Source organism: Bos grunniens, chromosome 16 (genome assembly GCF_055505025.1).
Source record: "Bos grunniens cultivar Pamir isolate PY7600 chromosome 16, Bosgru_T2T1.0, whole genome shotgun sequence".
In the NCBI taxonomy this organism is placed as follows: Eukaryota; Metazoa; Chordata; class Mammalia; order Artiodactyla; family Bovidae; genus Bos; species Bos grunniens.
Genome location: NC_141180.1, coordinates 75,119,897 through 75,138,449, shown reverse-complemented (window position 1 = coordinate 75,138,449; position 18,553 = coordinate 75,119,897). Strand labels below are relative to the sequence as shown.

At 40.0% G+C, this 18,553-nt stretch overlaps 1 long non-coding RNA gene across 1 annotated transcript; it reads right to left on the bottom strand.

Annotated features, from left to right (window-relative positions):
- Positions 1–3,046: 3,046 nt before the first annotated feature.
- LOC147357028 (uncharacterized) lies at positions 3,047–15,092 on the bottom strand. The gene is made up of 5 exons (XR_015143732.1): positions 14,874–15,092; positions 7,471–7,598; positions 6,170–6,256; positions 3,871–3,929; positions 3,047–3,407 (listed from the first exon to the last, which is right to left on the bottom strand). It is a non-coding gene; the product is annotated as an uncharacterized LOC147357028 (long non-coding RNA).
- Positions 15,093–18,553: the final 3,461 nt, after the last annotated feature.

The following is an 18,553-nucleotide window of genomic DNA, read 5'->3' as shown; positions in this document are numbered from 1 at the left end:
ACAGGCTCAATCCCTGGTCTGGAATGATTCCACATGCCCTGGAGCAACTAAGCTAATGACCCACAACTACTGAGCCTGTGCCCTAGAGCCCAAGAGCCGCAGCTACTGAGCCCACGTGCCAAAACCACTGCAGCCCAAGAGCCCTAGAACTCCTGTTCTGCAACAAAAGAAGCCTCCAAAGTGATGTCTATGCACCACAGCTATACCATTGCCCTCGCTCTCCACGAGTAGAGAAAAGCCTGTGCAGCAATGAAGACCCAGCAGAGACAATTAAAATATTAATAAAAATTAAAAGAATCCTGTAAATATTTTCCTGGGTAATGATCTAATTTGTCTTCCAGGTTAAAGGATTTCTCTTGCTATAAAATCAAATCATACAGCTAATGTATACCTTGTTTAATTCTTATACACATACTCATTCATGGTACAATGGTGATGGGAATTTTTAGGGGGAAGATGACACCAGTAACAGTGACGTTTAGGGTGACATAAATTGACAAAAACACAACACACAAAAAATCACACACACACAAAGAATCACACTATTCATTACACATAGAGACAAACCTATTCCCATGGACACAAACCTACATTATTAACCATAACATAACTTCTTCCTGGAACTATAGGACTGGCCATATTATTCTACTTGCAAGCTACTTTTACCACCAGGGTCCCTATACTCGTTCCCAGCAGGAATTTGGAATCAGTGTGTGTCTGCCCTAAAACCAGTGAGAAAGCCCCAAATTTCCCATCTACAGAGCTTTTTCTGCCCAAGTGAATGACTCTAGAATACCTACCGCTTTCACATTGTGAAAGGGCCACCTGCAAGTACAAAAGAGAAGACACTGTGAGGAGAAGATCACAAAGATGCACAGTGTTTGGTTCATTTGGTGACAGTAGAAAATGAGGAGGAGCAGTGGTGGAGTCCAGGGAACCCAGCAAGATCAGAGCACTGGTGCCCAGGATGTCAGGATGAAAGGCAAGACCTGTGCCTGGAGGATGGAACTTCCAAGTCCATTTGCGTCGGAAATTGCAGAATTCTTTTCCTAGGGGAAATGTTGCTGCAGGAGAGAGAACTCTGTACTCTACAGGGTGTGGTGGATGCTAGCAATTTCAATATCCTGTGGACTGAGGCATCATGAGTCTGTAAAAGACTCACTCCACATTATCTCAACCAAGGGAATAGTCTCTAACTGGAATAAACACCCTCAAAGCCTCATAACTTAATTCTACTGAAAGAGAAATGAAACAATATTTCTGTCTCAGTCCAGGAAAAAAAAAAAAAAAAAAAAAAACAGCTTGCCTTGGAGATATACGGAGTCTCTTCTGTCCTGTCAAACGTGGATTGACTGACAGGTCCTCAGTTAGGTCTAGAGGGACACAGAATAGCTGTTACAACACTGGTGAGGCTGCTTTGCAAACATTCAAGGGGTTTTCTCTTCGTGTAGACATGGGGTGGTGTGCATGGCTGTGGGAGGTTAATGAGTATGAGCTGAATTCGTGTTCATCCATTCTCTTCAGAGGAGAAGGCAATTGCACCCCACTCCATTGCTCTTGCCTGGAAAATCCCATGGACGGAGGAGCCTGGTAGGCTGCAGTCCATGGGGTTGCTAAGAGTTGGACACGACTGAGTGACTTCACTTTCACTTTTCACTTTCATGCATCAGAGAAGGAAATGGCAACCCGCTCCAGTGTTCTTGCCTGGAGAATCCCAGGGACCGTGGAGCCTGATGGGCTGCCGTCTATGGGGTCGCACAGAGTCGGACACGACTGAAGCGACTTAGCAGCAGCATTCTCTTCAGAGGAGAAAGGAAAGCAAAGGAGAGGAGGAAGGAAATGGAAACAGAGCTTTGCCCTCTAGCTAAGAGAAACCTAATAAAAAGGAAATATTCAGTCTAATAAAAGGAAAACTCTAAAATGAATGCTACTGTTCAATGAAAGAGACCTATGACTCCTCCTGCTTATTTTGAGCTCCTGCTAAATTGTCACTGTCTCTTGACTTTTCCCAGATCATTCTTCCTCCAGGATTCACAGGTGCTTCTACTACATCATGTTTTCTATGAGACTTTGTACTTGATTAAAAGTAAACTCTGTTAGAGGACTGAATTCAAACCTGAGCGAAATATGCTATTCTATTAATTCACTAATCACTTGTCTTAAAGAATATCAGATATACAAGTTTTGATAATACAGAATTCCTATACAGCTACTATCAACAATACCATATTTTTCTATAAATATTTGTTTTCTCTACAGTATGTGGATGTCCACTGAGTCAGCTGCTGTCCATACTCACAGGGGGCATACGTTTAGTGGGACAACACCTTAGAAAAAGCACAGAGTAAGCACTAAACATCTCTAAACCACACAGATAGGGGATTTTCAACAAGAGTCATGGTCACCAAGCTAACAATCAAGTTTCACTTTGAGTTCTTAGTTGCCATTACCCCTTGGGTGTGTGCTGCAGGGTTTCATCAATTGAAAGACTTATGGTACTGTTACCCAATACAATAACACATCTTCCTGATTCTTATCTGTTTGTGCCCTAGTTAATCTGATACCTGCACTGATGGATGTGACCTGTATTGTCCACATGAAGCTATACAACTCTCTGTGAGCTGATAGAAGGATGAGGGTCCAGAGATAACTTTCACACTAATGACTGTGCCGAAGTCGGCCATTAATGCCCCCAGTAGCTGCCCTGGGTTCTGTGACCACAGAGGCCACCTTATAATGAAGGGCAGGATCTGGAACTCTGGAGCTACTAATACTTCGAAGTATGGACATGGAGCAAGGACCCCTTGCTCCATGACTGAGGATCACTCATCTCACTGACATGGGCAGGTCAGGGGTCAAAAGCATTCATACTTAGACCCAGCCCTGGGTTTTCAGTTTATCTTTGCAACTTAAGATATCAAAAGCTGAGGTCATCGATCTCTGCACCATCTCCAGCCAACTAAAGGGAACACGAACCAAACCTGGGGAAGAGCTATGTTGATGGCACAAGAGGGAATGCACAGAGACTGTGCAGTGTTAATGAGACTTTTTTGCAAAGAACACTGACAGCTTTATTGTCTAAAAGGAAATATCTCCTGAGTAAATACACAGATAGGCAGATTCACAATCATACGATGTAGGTTCACACAGCCCCACCTCCAAACACCCTCCTTCACACAATCGCACACCATCTAAATGATACAGCTGCTTCTGGAGACACTAGAACTGGGCCAGCGCATTTTCCTGGGATATCAATCTGTTGGTCTCACCACCTGTAGGAACCCAAATTCAGGGCTCCTCCCCAACTTGAGGCAGCAAAGAGACCCACCTTCATCAGTTAGATTGTATCTGAACAGAGGGATGTATATCCCTGAATATGAAGAAATCTCTTTGGCTGTTTCATAAACCTGTGATGACAGACAAGAAAACAGTGTGAGGGTGTCAGCATCTTTTATTCTCTGCACTAAGTCTTCTTTTCTCTGACTTTTCTTCTCAGAAAACTAAAACTCCTTAAGTCAATGGCCCCAAAAGGAAATAGAAAGTCTCCCCTGTTGAAAAGTGTTTCCTATTTCACATAAGATCTCTCAGTTTCCGTTTGACCAACAATTACAAAATTCTTTTCAAGGAGGAAAAATTTCTGCTGAGGAAAGTACCTACTGTTATACAGTAGTAACATGCTTTCATTTTAAAATGTCCTTTTAAATCAGGTCTGTGTTGATAACAGATATACCCTCAATATTCCAGCAACAAAGTAAACTGTATGTATCAGTGATAATGTACATTGTCAGATGACTATAATTGCATTCGGCTGAATAATAAAGAAAGAAGTGAAGCAAAGGTCTTATCCCAGATAAAGAGAGGTGACCATACCTTCAGGGTACTCAGTTCTTGTTCCTCATTCCATCCCCAAGGGGGGTCCTCCTGGGGAACTAGAGAGACACAGAGTAGCTGTCAGGACACTGGTGAGGCTGCTCACCAATCCCTCAGTGTTCTATTTTTCTTTTTTTTTGATGGGGACACAAGGTGAAGCGTATGCATGTGGGAGGTTAGTAACTATGGACTGAGCTGCCATTGAATCATTCTCTTTGCTGGATGAAGGACAGCAAAGGAGAGGAGCAGGAAAGAAATGAGGTACAGCTTCTGCATACTAACCAATGATAACCTAACAGATGGGGAAATAGAAACACTAAAATGCATGTCAGCTTTCAATGATAGACCTATGACCCTCCTGTCTGTTGAGCTGTCATTCCCTTTTCATGCAATGTCCATTGTCGGGGAGACCTCATGGTTCTCCTGTTTCTGTTCTTTCCATTTTTTTATGGAAGAGTGTGTACAAAACTGTCACTAGGCAATTGTACATTTCTCTAATTTAGGAAGATATTTAAGGCGGCCATCTGACAGCAGGACAAAAAATATAAATTAAGGAATAAAACAAAACTATAAAATACATTTATATCTCTCTAATGTGATGGAAATGAAAAAAAAAATGAGGACAAAAAGTCAGTAACAGTTAACCAGCCCATTTGAAGAAACAGCCTACAGAGGATCAGTAGGAACCTCCCTTCAGAACAATAGTTCAGGATGCCCATTTTCACTCTCAAGGTAGAACGTGGGCTCTTCTCACTTGACACCATATATAACCTCTCAGCTCACAAAGCGACACCTGGTGCAGAATGTGCATTATCACATTACAGTGGAGACGATTCATCACAGAACTTTCAGAGTGAACTGGACTCTGCACAGGATGAGTCCAATTGCTACTGTCCAGAAACTGTGTTTCTATGGACAAAGTGGGCTTTTCAAAGTAAATATTTTATTTCAAAAACTGAATTCTAGGTTCACAGATTCCTCTCTGATTAAGAAAATAATGTATATGAGAGAAAAAGGCCTGCCCCCCAAATATAGTTGTTTGTGAACATCTCAGGGTGAGGAAGAACAAGGTTAACTTGCTGACAAGAAAATGAATTCTATTCTTGTACATATATCATTTCCAATTATTTCTAAGATTTCTAAGTAACCAGATATTTCTAGATCAAATAATTTAAAATATGTTCCAGTTGAAATAAAAAGCAGCATTAATTGAAATTCAACTGCAAAATGTCATATTCTTATTGTAAAATGCATATACTTATCAAATTATGTAAATCTTTCTCTCCTTCTCTACATATATTACTTCCTTTTCTCCATATGCACCTACATGTACAGACTTACTTATCTCTCAGTCTCTGTCAATTCATTTAACAATTTATCTGTTATTGTGTGTAAAGCCTGGCTATTCACTGAACAAGTAACAAAAAACAATTCACTGTGCTTTCAGCTGTAGGTTAGGTGAAAGTGTATTGTTTTTCTACATGAAGAATTTTAGACAACCCAATACTCTAGGATTAAATGTGTGTTCTGGGTCATAATTCAACACCTAATCGCTCCCCATTCTCATGGTCATGAACAGTGGCTATAGGATGATAAGTGACCAGCCCCCTAAAACACAGAAGTGAAAACTTTAAGAGAAAGATGAAAAAGTGGAAGTGAAGTCACTCAGTCATGTCCAACTCTTTGCGACCACATGGACTGTAGCCTACCAGGCTCCTCTGTCCATGGGATATTCCAGGCAAGAATACTGGAGTGGCTAAGAGACACAGATGTATAGAACAGTCTTTTGGACTCTGTGGGAGAGGGAGTGGGGGGGATGATTTGGGAGAATGGCATTAAAACATGTATAATATCATATAAGAAATGAATCACCAGTCCAGGTTCAGTGCAGGATACAGGAGGCTTGGGGCTAGTGCATTGGGTTGACCCAGAGGGATGGTATGGGGAGGGAGGTGGGAGGGGGGTTCAGGATAGGAACACGTGTACACCCGTGGCGGATGCATGTTGATGTATGGCAAAACCAATACAATGTTGTAAAGTAAAAAAAAGAACACTGGAGTGGGTTGCCATTTCCTTCTCCAAAAGTTGCCCCATTTAAAACAAATTAGGTGCCCTTACAAGGTATGGAATCCCATATTGTGTGTGTGTACCTCTGTGTTCAATAGCATCTGAGTCTTTGAAACCCCATGGACTGTAGCCTGTCAGGTTCCTCTGTCCATGGGATTTTCAAGGCAAGAATACTGGAGTGAGTTGCCATTTCCTTTCCAAGGGATCTTCCCAACCCAGGGATGGAACTCACGTCTCCTGTGTCTCCTGCACTGGGAGGCAGATTCTTTACCATTGAGCCATCTGGGAAGGCCAGGTGGAGTACAAAGCCTTATTGTCACTGGAAAAAAAAAAAGGTGAAAGTGTCAGTCACTCAATCACGTTGGGCTCTTTGCATCTCAATGGACTGTAGCCAGCCAGTCTCTCTGTCCATGGGATTCTCCAGGCAAGAATACTGGAATGGGTAGCCATTCCCCTCTCCAGGGGTCTTCCCAACCCAGGGATTGAACCTGTGTCTCTTGCACTGAAGGTAGATTCTTTATTGTGTGAGCCACCAGGGAAGCCTTTCATTGCTGACTCACCTCACCTCCAAATATCTGAACTAACAGACTAAATGGGTCCTTGATGAAATAAAACAATAATTAAGATGGTGTCAAATTATTTCCAAGGATTACCCAACTGAGATATGAAGCAATGGTGGAAAATAACAGGTAATATTGTTATTCTAAATGAACAATTTTAGTGCTTCCCAGCTTGATGGAAAATGTGTGTGTGTCTGTGTGTGTCTTTGTGTGTGTGTGTGTGTGGTTATAAATAAGGAAACAGGAATAAAATTTAAAACAAAGAATTAGGGAATCTATTTCTTTTTTAATAAGATTTTTAAACTATGTATTGAATTTGTTACAATATTGCTTAGTTGTTTTTTACATTTTAGGATTTTTGGCTCCCAGGCATGTGGGATCTTAGCTCCCGACTAGAGATTGAACCCACAACCCAATCCCCTTACTTTGGAAGGGGAAATCCTAACCACTAGACTGCCAGGCAAATCCCTAGGGACTGTACTTTCAAATATACTGGAGGAATATAATTCAAAAAGGAGTAAAGGACAGCAGTTCAGACACCCAGTTTTGGAAGGAAATCAGAATGAAGCAGAAGAATTCCCTTCCAGCTACCATCTGAGAACTCATGGTGAATGAAGAGCAAATGAGTAAAAGTAGGTAAAGTTCTTAGAAACATGCATGTCAGTGTCAGCACTATCTGATAGTTCCATTAATAAATCTGGAAAAAATAACATTACTTCCAGAGACAACATCTAGAAGGCTACAGAATAGGAAATGAAGGAAACAGATTTTAATGTACGGTCTATTGTAACCTGTGAATTTTCCACAAGTGTGTTTTTCTTGTTGCTTTTAATATAAAATGTTTTTATAAACTAAGCCCCATGTCATGGCATGTGACACCCACTTTGGTCCCAAGGTGAGGAATCCAGTTAGGGTACAGTGGGGATGGCTATTTCTGCTCTAGGATGTTGGGATCTCAGGAGAGGAGACTCACCAGTTGGGGTTGATACTGACACTAGGAGCTGGACTCCTCTGGAGGTGACGTCACTGTCAGGTCTGCAGCTGAAGCTGGGTATGCTGGCCGAGCTTCAGTAAGCCTCCCCACGAGGCCTGGGCTTCCTCCTAGAAGGCAGAACCGCAGAGCTCACTGTGGGTGGTGGAGGGCTCAAACAGGAGATAGACCTGAGTGGCTCATGGCCTTTTCAGGCTTAACTGTGGACATTACACAGTGTTATTTCCAGGACATCTGTCAGTGGTAAGTAAGCCCTCATCACTCTGTATCAACTCTTGTTAAAGGAAAGGGCCTAGACCCACATCTAAGTGGGTGAAACATAAAAGAAATTGTATAGGTGTTAAGATTTATACCTGTACATATCAGTTTAAAAATACTCAATAGAAACACATGAAAAGATGCTCAGCATCATTCATCATCAGGGAAATGCAGATTAAAAAAAAACAAACAATGAGGTATACAAAAAACAAATGTTGGTGAGGATACTGAGAAAAGTGAACCCTCCCACACTGTTGGTGGGTATGTAAATTGCAACAGACACTACAGAAAACAGTATAAGCGTTCCTCAACAAAATAAAAATAGAGCTACCATATGATCTAGCAGTTCTACTCCTGAGTATATATTTGAAGAAAACCAAAACCACTATTTCAAAAAAGTACATGAAGCCCACTGTTTAAAGCAGTATTATTTACAGTTTCCAAGATATGAAAGTAACCTAAGTATCCAGCAGCCAATGAGTGCATAAAGAAGATGTTATGTGTGTGTGTATGTGTGTGTGTATATATATATATATATATATATATATATATATATATGTGTGTGTGTGTGTGTGTGTGTGTGTATCTATATTCACAGACATACAATAGAAAGAATACTACTCATCCATAAAAATTAAAATATGCCATTTGTAGCAACATGGATAGATTTGGAGGTATTATGCTCAGTGAGGAGAAGGCAATGGCACCCCACTCCAGTACTCTTGCCTGGAAAATCCCATTGATGGAGGACCCTGGTAGTGCAGTCCATGGGGTCACTAAGAGTCGGACACGACTGAGCGATTTCACTTTCACTTTTCACTTTTCACTTTCATGCATTGGAGAAGGAAATGGCAACCCACTCCAGTGATCTTGCCTGGAAAATCCCAGGGACGGGGGAGCCTGGTGGGCTGCCGTCTATGGGGTCGCACAGAGTCGGACACGACTGAAGTGACTTAGCAGTAGCAGTAGCAGTATGCTCAGTGAAATAAATCAGAGAAAGACAGATACTGAATGATATCCCTTATGTGTGGAATATCAGTAACACAACAAACTAGTGAATGTGACAAAAAAGAAGCAGACTCACAGATCAGATCAGATCAGATCAGATCAGTCTCTCAGTCATGTCTGACTCTTTGCGACCCCATGAATCGCAGCACACCAGGCCTCCCTGTCCATCACCAACTCCCGGAGTTCACTGAGACTCACGTCCATCAAGTCAGTGATGCCATCCAGCCATCTCATCCTCTATAGAGAGAGAGACCAAACTAGTGGTTACCAGTGGTTACCATTTCTTTCTCCAGGGCACCTTCCGCACCCAGGACTTGAATCCTCATCTCCTGTATTGGCAGGCGGATTCTTTACTTCAGAAGGAAAGCCCAGGGAAGCGCACAGATACGTATGAAGATACATATATATATGTAAAACTGAATCACTTTGCTGTATACCTGAAATTAACACAACATTGCAAATCAACTATACTTCAATAAAAGTTAAATATTAATTCCCTGTGTTGATTTTATATCCTGCAACTGTACTATATTCATTGATTAGTTCTAGTAATTTTCTGGTGGAGTCTTTAGGGTTTTCTATGTAGAGGATCATGTCATCTGCAAACAGTGAGAGTTTTACTACTTCTTTTCCAATTTGGATTCCTTTTATTTCTTTTTCTGCTCTGATTGCTGTGGCCAAAACTTCCAAAACTATGTTGAATAGTAATGGAGAAAGTGGGCACCCTTGTCTTGTTCCTGACTTTAGAGGACATGCTTTCAGTTTTTCACCATTGAGGATAATGTTTGCTGTGGGTTTGTCATATATAGCTTTTATTATGTTGATGTATGTCCTTTCTATTCCTGCTTTCTGGAGAGTTTTTATCATACATGGATATTGAATTCTGTCAAAGGCTTTCTCTGCATCTATTGAGATAATCATATGGTTTTTATTTTTCAATTTCTTAATGTGGTGTATTACATTGATTGATTTGCAGATATTGAAGAATCCTTGCATCCCTGGGATAAAGCCCACTTGGTCATGGTGTATGATCTTTTTAATGTGTTGTTGGGTTCTGATTGCTAGAATTTTGTTAAGGATTTTTGCATCTATGTTCATCGGTGATATTGGCCTGCAGTTTTCTTTTTTTTGTGGGATCTTTGTCAGGTTTTGGTATTAGGGTGATGGTGGCCTCATAGAATGAGTTTGGAAGTTTACCTTCCTCTGCAATTTTCTGGAAGAGTTTGAGCAGGATAGGTGTTAGCTCTTCTCTAAATTTTTGGTAGAATTCAGCTGTGAAGCCGTCTGGACCTGGGCTTTTCTTTGCTGGAAGATTTCTGATTACAGTTTCAATCTCCATGCTTGTGATGGGTCTGTTAAGATTTTCTATTTCTTCCTGGTCCAGTTTTGGAAAGTTGTACTTTTCTAAGAATTTGTCCATTTCTTCCATGTTGTCCATTTTATTGCCATATAATTGCTGACAGTAGTCTCTTATGATCCTTTGTATTTCTGTGTTGTCTGTTGGGATCTCTCCATTTTCATTTCTGATTTTACTGATTTGATTTTTCTCCCTTTGTTTCTTGATGAGTCTGGCTAGTGGTGTGTCAATTTTATTTATCCTTTCAAAGAACAAGCTTTTGGCTTTGTTGATTTTTGCTATGATCTCTTTTGTTTCTTTTGCATTTATTTCTGCCCTAATATTTAAGATTTCTTTCCTTCTACTAACCCTGGTGTTCTTCATTTCTTCCTTTTCTAGTTGCTTTAGGTGTAGAGTTAGGTTATTTATTTGACTTTTTTCTTGTTTCTTGAGGTATGCCTGTATTGCTAAGAACTTTCCCCTTAGCACTGCTTTTATAGTGTCTCACAGGTTTTGGGTTGTTGTGTTTTCATTTTCATTCGTTTCTATGCAAATTTTGATTTCTTTTTTGATTTCTTCTGTGATTTGTTGGTTATTCAGCAGCATGTTGTTCAGCCTCCATATTGAAATTTTTAATAATTTTTCTCCTGTACTTGAGATCTAATCTTACTGCATTGTGGTCAGAAAAGATGCTTGGAATGATTTCAATTTTTCTGTATTTACCAAGGCTAGATTTATGGCCCAGGATGTGATCTATCCTGGAGAAGGTTCCGTGTGCACTTGAGAAAAAGGTGAAATTCATTGTTTTCGGATGAATGTCCTATAGATATCAATTAGGTCTAACTGGTCTATTGTATCATTTAAAGTTTGTGTTTCCTTGTTAATTTTCTGTTTAGTTGATCTATCCATAGGTGTGAGCAGGGTATTAAAGTCTCCCACTGTTATTGTGTTATTGTTAATTTCTTCTTTAATACTTGTTAGTATTTTCTTACATATTGCAGTGCTCCTGTGTTGGATGCATATATATATATATATAATTGTTATTTCTTCTTCTTGGATTGATCCTTTGATCATTATGTAGTGACCTTCTTTGTCTCTTTTCACAGTCTTTGTTTTAAAGTCTATTTTATCTGATGTGAGTATTGCTACTCCCGATTTCTTTTGGTCCCTATTGGCATGGAAAATCTTTTTCCAGTCCTTCACTTTCACAGAAATCCCTTGCATTCCTATACACTAATAATGAGAAAATAGAAAGAGAAATTAAGGAAACAATTCCATTCACCATTGCAACGAAAAGAATAAAATACTTAGGAATATATCTACCTAAAGAAACTAAAGACCTATATATAGAAAACTATAAAAACACTGGTGAAAGAAATCAAAGAGGACACTAATAGATGAAGAAATATACCATGTTCATGGATGGGAAGAATCAATATAGTGAAAATGAGTATACTACCCAAAGCAATTTATAGATTCAATGCAATCCCTATCAAGCTACCAACGGTATTCTTCACAGAGCTAGAACAAATAATTTCACAATTTGTATGGAAATACAAAAAACCTCGATAGCCAAAGCGATCTTGAGAAAGAAGAATGGAACTGGAGGAATCAACCTGCCTGACTTCAGGGTCTACTACAAAGCCAGTCATCAAGACAGGATGGTACTGGCACAAAGACAGAAATATATATTAATGGAACAAAATAGAAAGCACAGAGATACATCCACGCACATATGGACACCTTATCTTTGACAAAGGAGGCAAGAATATACAATGGATTAAAGACAATTTCTTCAACAAGTGGTGCTGGGAAATCTGGTCAACCACTTGTAAAAGAATGAAACTAGAACACTTTCTAACACCACACACAAAAATAAACTCAAAATGGATTAAAGATCTAAACGTAAGACCAGAAACTATAAAACTCCTAGAGGAGAACATAGGCAAAACACTCTCTGACATACATCACAGCAGGATCCTCTAAGACCCACCTCCCAGAATACTGGAAATAAAAGCAAAAATAAACAAATGGGATCTAATTAAACTTAAAAGCTTCTGCACAACAAAGGAAACTATAAGCAAGTTGAAAAGACAGGCTTCAGAATGGGAGAAAATAATAGTGAATGAAGCAACAGACAAACAACTAATCTCAAAAATATACAAGCAACTCCTAAAGCTCAAAACCAGAAAAATAAATGACCCAATCAAAAAATGGGCCAAAGAACTAAACAGACAATTCTCCAAAGAAGACATACAGATGGCTAACAAACACATGAAAAGATGCTCAACATCACTCATTATCAGAGAAATGCAAATCAAAACTACTATGAGGTACCACTTCACGCCAGTCAGAATGGCTGAGATCCAAAAGTCTACAAGTAATAAATGCTGGAGAGGGTGTGGAGAAAAGGGAACCCTCTTACACTGTTGGTGGGAATGCAGACTAGTACAGCCACTATGGAGAACAGTGTGGAGATTCCTTAAAAAACTGGAAATAGAACTGCCTTATGATCCAGCAATCCCACTGCTGGGCATAGACACTGAGGAAACCAGAATTGAAAGACACACGTGTACCCCAATGTTCATTGCAGCACTTTTTATAATAGCCAAGACATGGAAGCAACCTAGATGTCCATCAACAGATGAATGGATAAGAAAGCTGTGGTACATGTACACAATGGAGTATTACTCAGCCATTAAAAAGAATACATTTAAACCAGTTCTAATGAAGTGGATGAAACTGGAGCCTATTATACAGAGTGAAGTAAGCCAGAAGGAAAAACACCAATACAGTATACTAACGCATATATATGGAATTTAGAAAGATGGCAACAATAACCCGGTGTATGAGACAGCAAAAGAGACACTGATGTATAGAATAGTCTTTTGGACTCTGTGGGAGAGGGAGAGGGTGGGATCATTTGGGAGAATGGCATTGAAATATGTATAATATCATATATGAAACGAGTCGCCAGTCCAGGTTCGATGCACAATACTGGATGCTTGGGGCTGGTGCACTGGGACGACCCAGAGAGATGGTATGGGGAGGGAGGAGTGAGGAAGGTTCAGGATGGGGAACACATGTATACCTGTGGCAAATTCATTTTGATATATGGCAAAACCAATACAATATTGCAAAGTTAAATAAAATAAAATTTAAAATAAATAAATAAAAAGTTTAAAAAAAGTTAAATATTATTCCAAAAATATATACATTTTTAAATGGCCTACAGGTAATTTGACTCAAAGCAAAGTAAGCAATAATTTCAGTATCAGCATTTATATACCTCCATTACATAAGACTGTTCAAGTGACCCCTGCTCCCTTCCCACTGTATGCTCCTACCTCTATCTCTAGTCTCAGGCCTCAGTCTGATGTCAAACACTACACATGCACAGCTTGCATTGTGCATTCTGGGAGAAGGAAAATCCCAGTTTTATTGTTTAATAGCCATGTGAGTGTTCTGAACTTAATATTATCATCCGACACTTTTCTGTTGCAGTCTTAATTCTATATCTACACAGAGAGAAAGCCATGAGAGAACCCAAGGAGAAGGCAGTCATCTCAAAGCCAAGGATGGAGTGCTCAAGAAAATCCAACTCGACCTTAAATCCCAGCCTCCAGAACATGAGAGAATAGCGTTCGGTCTTTTAAACAACCTGTTCTGTGGTATTTTGTGACGGCAGTCCTAGTAAACCAAGACAAGACTCTAAAACATCTTTGGATCTAAATTACTTTAGCTATTTATATAACTTATAATTACAATGTATTAACTAACAAATGAAATAATCTAGAGACAATGGTGTACATACCTATAAATCTTATTTTCTCTTGGTATGTTTTTCCTGTGACTTCCAATTCCAATGAACTACTCATCGAATTCATTCTCAGGGCTTCCCTGGTGACTCAGAGGTAAAGAAACCACCTGCCTATTCAGGAGATGTGGGTTTGATCCCTGGGTTGGTGATCCCCTGGAGAAGGAAAAGACAACCCCCCCTCCCCGCAGTGTTCTTGCCTGGGATATCCCATGAACAGAGAGGCCTGGTGGGCTACAGTCCATGGGGTCGCAAAGAGTCGGACACGACTTAGCAACTAAACAACAACAAACTGAATCCCGTCACTGGTTCATGTTATACATATAAGGGCAAAGAAAATGAGAAGAGAAAAAGTTAATAGTCCAAGGCATTTAGAGAAAGTTGGCTTGCATAAAATTTACAAAATATTATTCAAATAATTTCTTGTTTTATTTTTACTTCCCTCTCATTCTGGTAATACTATTCTTCATGAATATGTCTGTTAGAATATTATTGTTTTTGTTGAAATGAAAAATTTTGAAATGAATAACACCCTTTGAAATTCTTACAGTATTACAATGTCAGTAAATAGAAAATGAAAATGACTTCATCTTGTTGTATAAGCAATTAATGAATTTTGGTTTCCGATTTAAATGCCAATTTGTTGGGGCTCCCAAATCTTCTGCCTGGAACTTGTGAGTCATATTCAAGTGTGCCATCAACTCAAGAGAAGGGATCTTTCTCTGCTGCAATCTGCCTCACTTCAGAGTCCCATAGACTCCTTACAGTGTTTTCTTGACAAAAAGCTGAGAAGCGTAATTAATCCCTCACTTTCTTTCACTTCCCATTCCACATCTGCTAGTTCAACCTTCAGAATGTGACCATCCTCCCCACCTCCACCTCCACCAATTCTGAATCAAATCTCCCCTTACATTAGTTCTTTTCAGTCCTTGAACCACAAACCCTGCAAAGGATCAGACCACACACCTCAACTCTCCTCCAGCAAGGGGGCTTTGCCTCACAGAGTAGTCCCACATATGCTCTTTTTCTCCATCAATTTCCTCAGAGCAGGCTGATCAAATCACCTGATCCCCATTATCTCTAACTAAAGGCAGAGAGAAGAAAGGAACTGATATTTTCTACATCTGGTGATTCTAGGCTAACTCCCTGTTTAATTGTGTGCGTGCCCGTAGGGTCCACCTTTTTGCGGTCCCATGGAGTGTAACCCACAAGGCTCTTCTATCCATGGATTTCTCCAGGCAAGAATACTGGAGTGGGCAGTTACTTCCTTCTCCAGGGGATCTTCCCATCCCAGGGACTGATCTTGAGTCTCTTGCCTCTTCTACATTGAAAGGCAGATTCTTTACCTCTGTACCATTTGGGAAGCCCATCTTTACATACATGAAATTATTACACTCATTTCATAGACAATGAAACCAATGATTATCTGAACTATTTGTATAGCTCTGTGAATAAGTGTCAATTTAGCTAACTAGCAGCAACACTGGGATTCAAACCCAGATAAATCCGGGGCCAATTTCCACACCCTATCTGCACCATGCTGCCTCGAAGGCATTCTTTAGCACTTCTCATTGGCCTCCCTGGGATCCTAGAAAGACAGTTTTGGTAGGTAGTAAGAGGATGTGTTTAGGAAGCAGGAAAAAAAAAAAAAAAAGAATCTGAGGGCCATATCTTCACATGTAAAAGAGAAATAAAATTTCTAACACAGAGAGTTCTTTAATTAAATCAGAAGTGGAAGTGGCTCCAGTCATGTCAGACTCTTTGTCACCCCATGGACTATACAGACCATGGAATTCTCTAGGCCAGAATACTGGAGTGGGTAGCCTTTCCCTCCTCCAGGGGATGTTCCCAACCCAGGGATTGAACCCACGTTTCCCACATTGCAGGCGGATTCTTTACCAAATGAGCCACAAGGGAAGTCCAAGAATACAGGGGTGGGTAGCCTATCCCTTCTCCAGCAGATCTTCCCAACCCAGGAATGCAACTGGGGTCTCCTGCATTGCTGGTGGATTCTTTACCACCTGAGCTCTCAGGCAAGTCCAAGAATCAGATAAAGAATTCATCACTGTTAGTAGGCAAGAATAAGAACACACACAGATATACACCTTGCTACTTTTCCTACCTCCTTTCTGATTAAACAGATCTAAACACACACACACACACACATACGCACATGCACATACACAGTAAGTTAGGTCAGGCCGTGCGTGCTCTTGTTGACTCCTCCAAATTTACCACCTAACTCCTCACTTTATGTCCACTTCCTTGACTTCTTCACTGTTCCTGGCAGGCACAGTTCACAGAGGGGAGCCTTTGTTTTAGGCGTCTTCTCTGTCTGCCGAGTTCATCCCCAAGACTTGGCTTATTCATTCACTTTTCTTCTGAGGCCTGCTCGAGGTAACTTTATTAGATAAGCCACCGTTCATTATGCTATTCAAACGTTTCACTGTAGATCCCAAGTGACTAGTGCCTAACACATGTTAGCTGCTAAATAAATATTCGCTGTTGTTGTTGTTCACTCGCTCAGTCATATCCAACTCTTTGTGACCCTCATGGAATTCAGCACCCCAGGCTTCCCTGTCCCTCACTATCTCCCAGAGTTTGCCCAAGTTGCCCATGTCCATTGCATTGGTGATGCTGTCCAGCCATCTCATCCTCTGATGTCCTCTTCTCCTGCTGCCCTCAATCTTTCCCAGCATCACAGTCTTTTCCAATGAGTTGTCTGTTTGCATGAGATGACCAAAACATTGGAGCTTGAGCTTTAGCTTCAGTATTAGTCCTTTCAGTGAAAATTCAGGGTTGATCTCCCTTAAGATTCACTGGTTTGATCTCCTTGCTGTCCAAGGGACTTTCAGGAGTCTTCTCCAGCACCACAGTTTGAAGCTATCAATTCATTGGCATTCTTCCTTCTTTACAGTCCAGTGCTCACAACTATACATGACCACTGGGAAGACCATAAGTATTTATTGAATAAATTTAATGAAAGAGTTGAATATTTATATTTGTCATTGAGCAAATAAAGATTTTAAAAACTAAGATCAATATGTCTCTGGCCATTTCGTTGGCCAATTGTATCTTCTTTTGTCAGTCATATTAAGAGTTTTTAATATGTCTCAGCTGATTGATCATTTGCAATAGAGGTCAAAATTGCAATTATTTAACCACAGATTGCTTTGGAGGGCAATAAAACAGAAAATTGATACTGTTTGATTTTTCACAGTTGTTCCTTTATGGAAGCTTACCTTTTGTAATGAAAATGTAATACTAAACCACTTTGACATTTTCCTTAATGTGCACAAAAACAGATGTACACAATAGATCATAATAGAATGGAAAATAAACTTAAAAATGTCATTGTAGAATATCATGAAGTGCTCTGAATGTTTACCATTGTAAGAAAATGTCCAAGAATAGTGTATATGTAAAGTATTTCTAAATTGTACACAATTTATTAAAAAAAAATAAACTACTATTCGCTATCATTTTAAAAAATAAAATATCCAAAAAGGTGTTGGTAATTTTTCTTAAAATCTCTGTTTTCAATATTGTTTGAAAACGAGGGTTTGAAAATTTAACAGAAATATAGATCAATGGAACAAAATTGAAAGTCCAGAGATAAATCCACACACATATGGAAAACTTACCTTTGACAAAACAGGCAAGAAGATACAATGGAGAAAAGACAATCTCTTTAACAAGTGGTGCTAATGGCACCCCACTCCAGTACTCTTGCCTGGAAAATCCCATGGATGGAGGAGCCTGGTCGGCTGCAGTCCATGGGATCGCTGAGGGTCAGACACGACTGAGCGACTTCACTTTCACTTTTTACTTTAATGCATTGGCGAAGGAAATGGCAACCCACTCCAGTGTTCTTGCCTGGAGAATCCCAGGGACGGGGGAGCCTGGTGGGCTGCCGCCTATGGGGTCGCACAGAGTCAGACACGACTGAAGCGACTTAGCAGCAGCAGTAGCTGGGAAAACTGGTCAACCACTTGTAAAAGGATGAAACTAGAACACTTTATAACACCATACACAAAAACAAACTCAAAATGGATTAAAGATCTAAATGTAAGACCAGAAACTATAAAACTCCTAGAGGAAAACAACGGCAAAACACTCCCCAACATAAATCATAGCAGGATCCTCTATGACCCACCTCCTAGAGTAATGGAAATAAAAGCAAAAATAAACAAATGGGACCTAATTAAACTTAAAAGCTTTTGTACAATGAAGGAACCTATAAGCAAAGTGGAAAGATAGCCTTCAGAATGGTAGAAAATAATAGCAAACAAAGCAACTGACAAAGAATTAATCTCAAAAATATACAAGCAACTCCTGCAGCTCAATTCTAGAAAAATAAATGACCCAATCAAAAAATGGGCCAAAGAACTAAACAGTTCTCCAAAGAAGACACACAGATGACTAACAAACACATGAAAGGATGCTCAACATCACTCATTATCAGAGAAATGCAAATCAAAACCACAATGAAGTACCATCTCATGCCCGTCAGAGTGGCTGCTATCCAGAAATCTACAGACAATAAATGCTAGAGAGGGTGTGGAGAAAAGGGAACCCTCTTACACTGTTGGTGGGAATGCAAACTAGTACAGCCACTATGGAGAACAGCGTGGAGATTCCTTAAA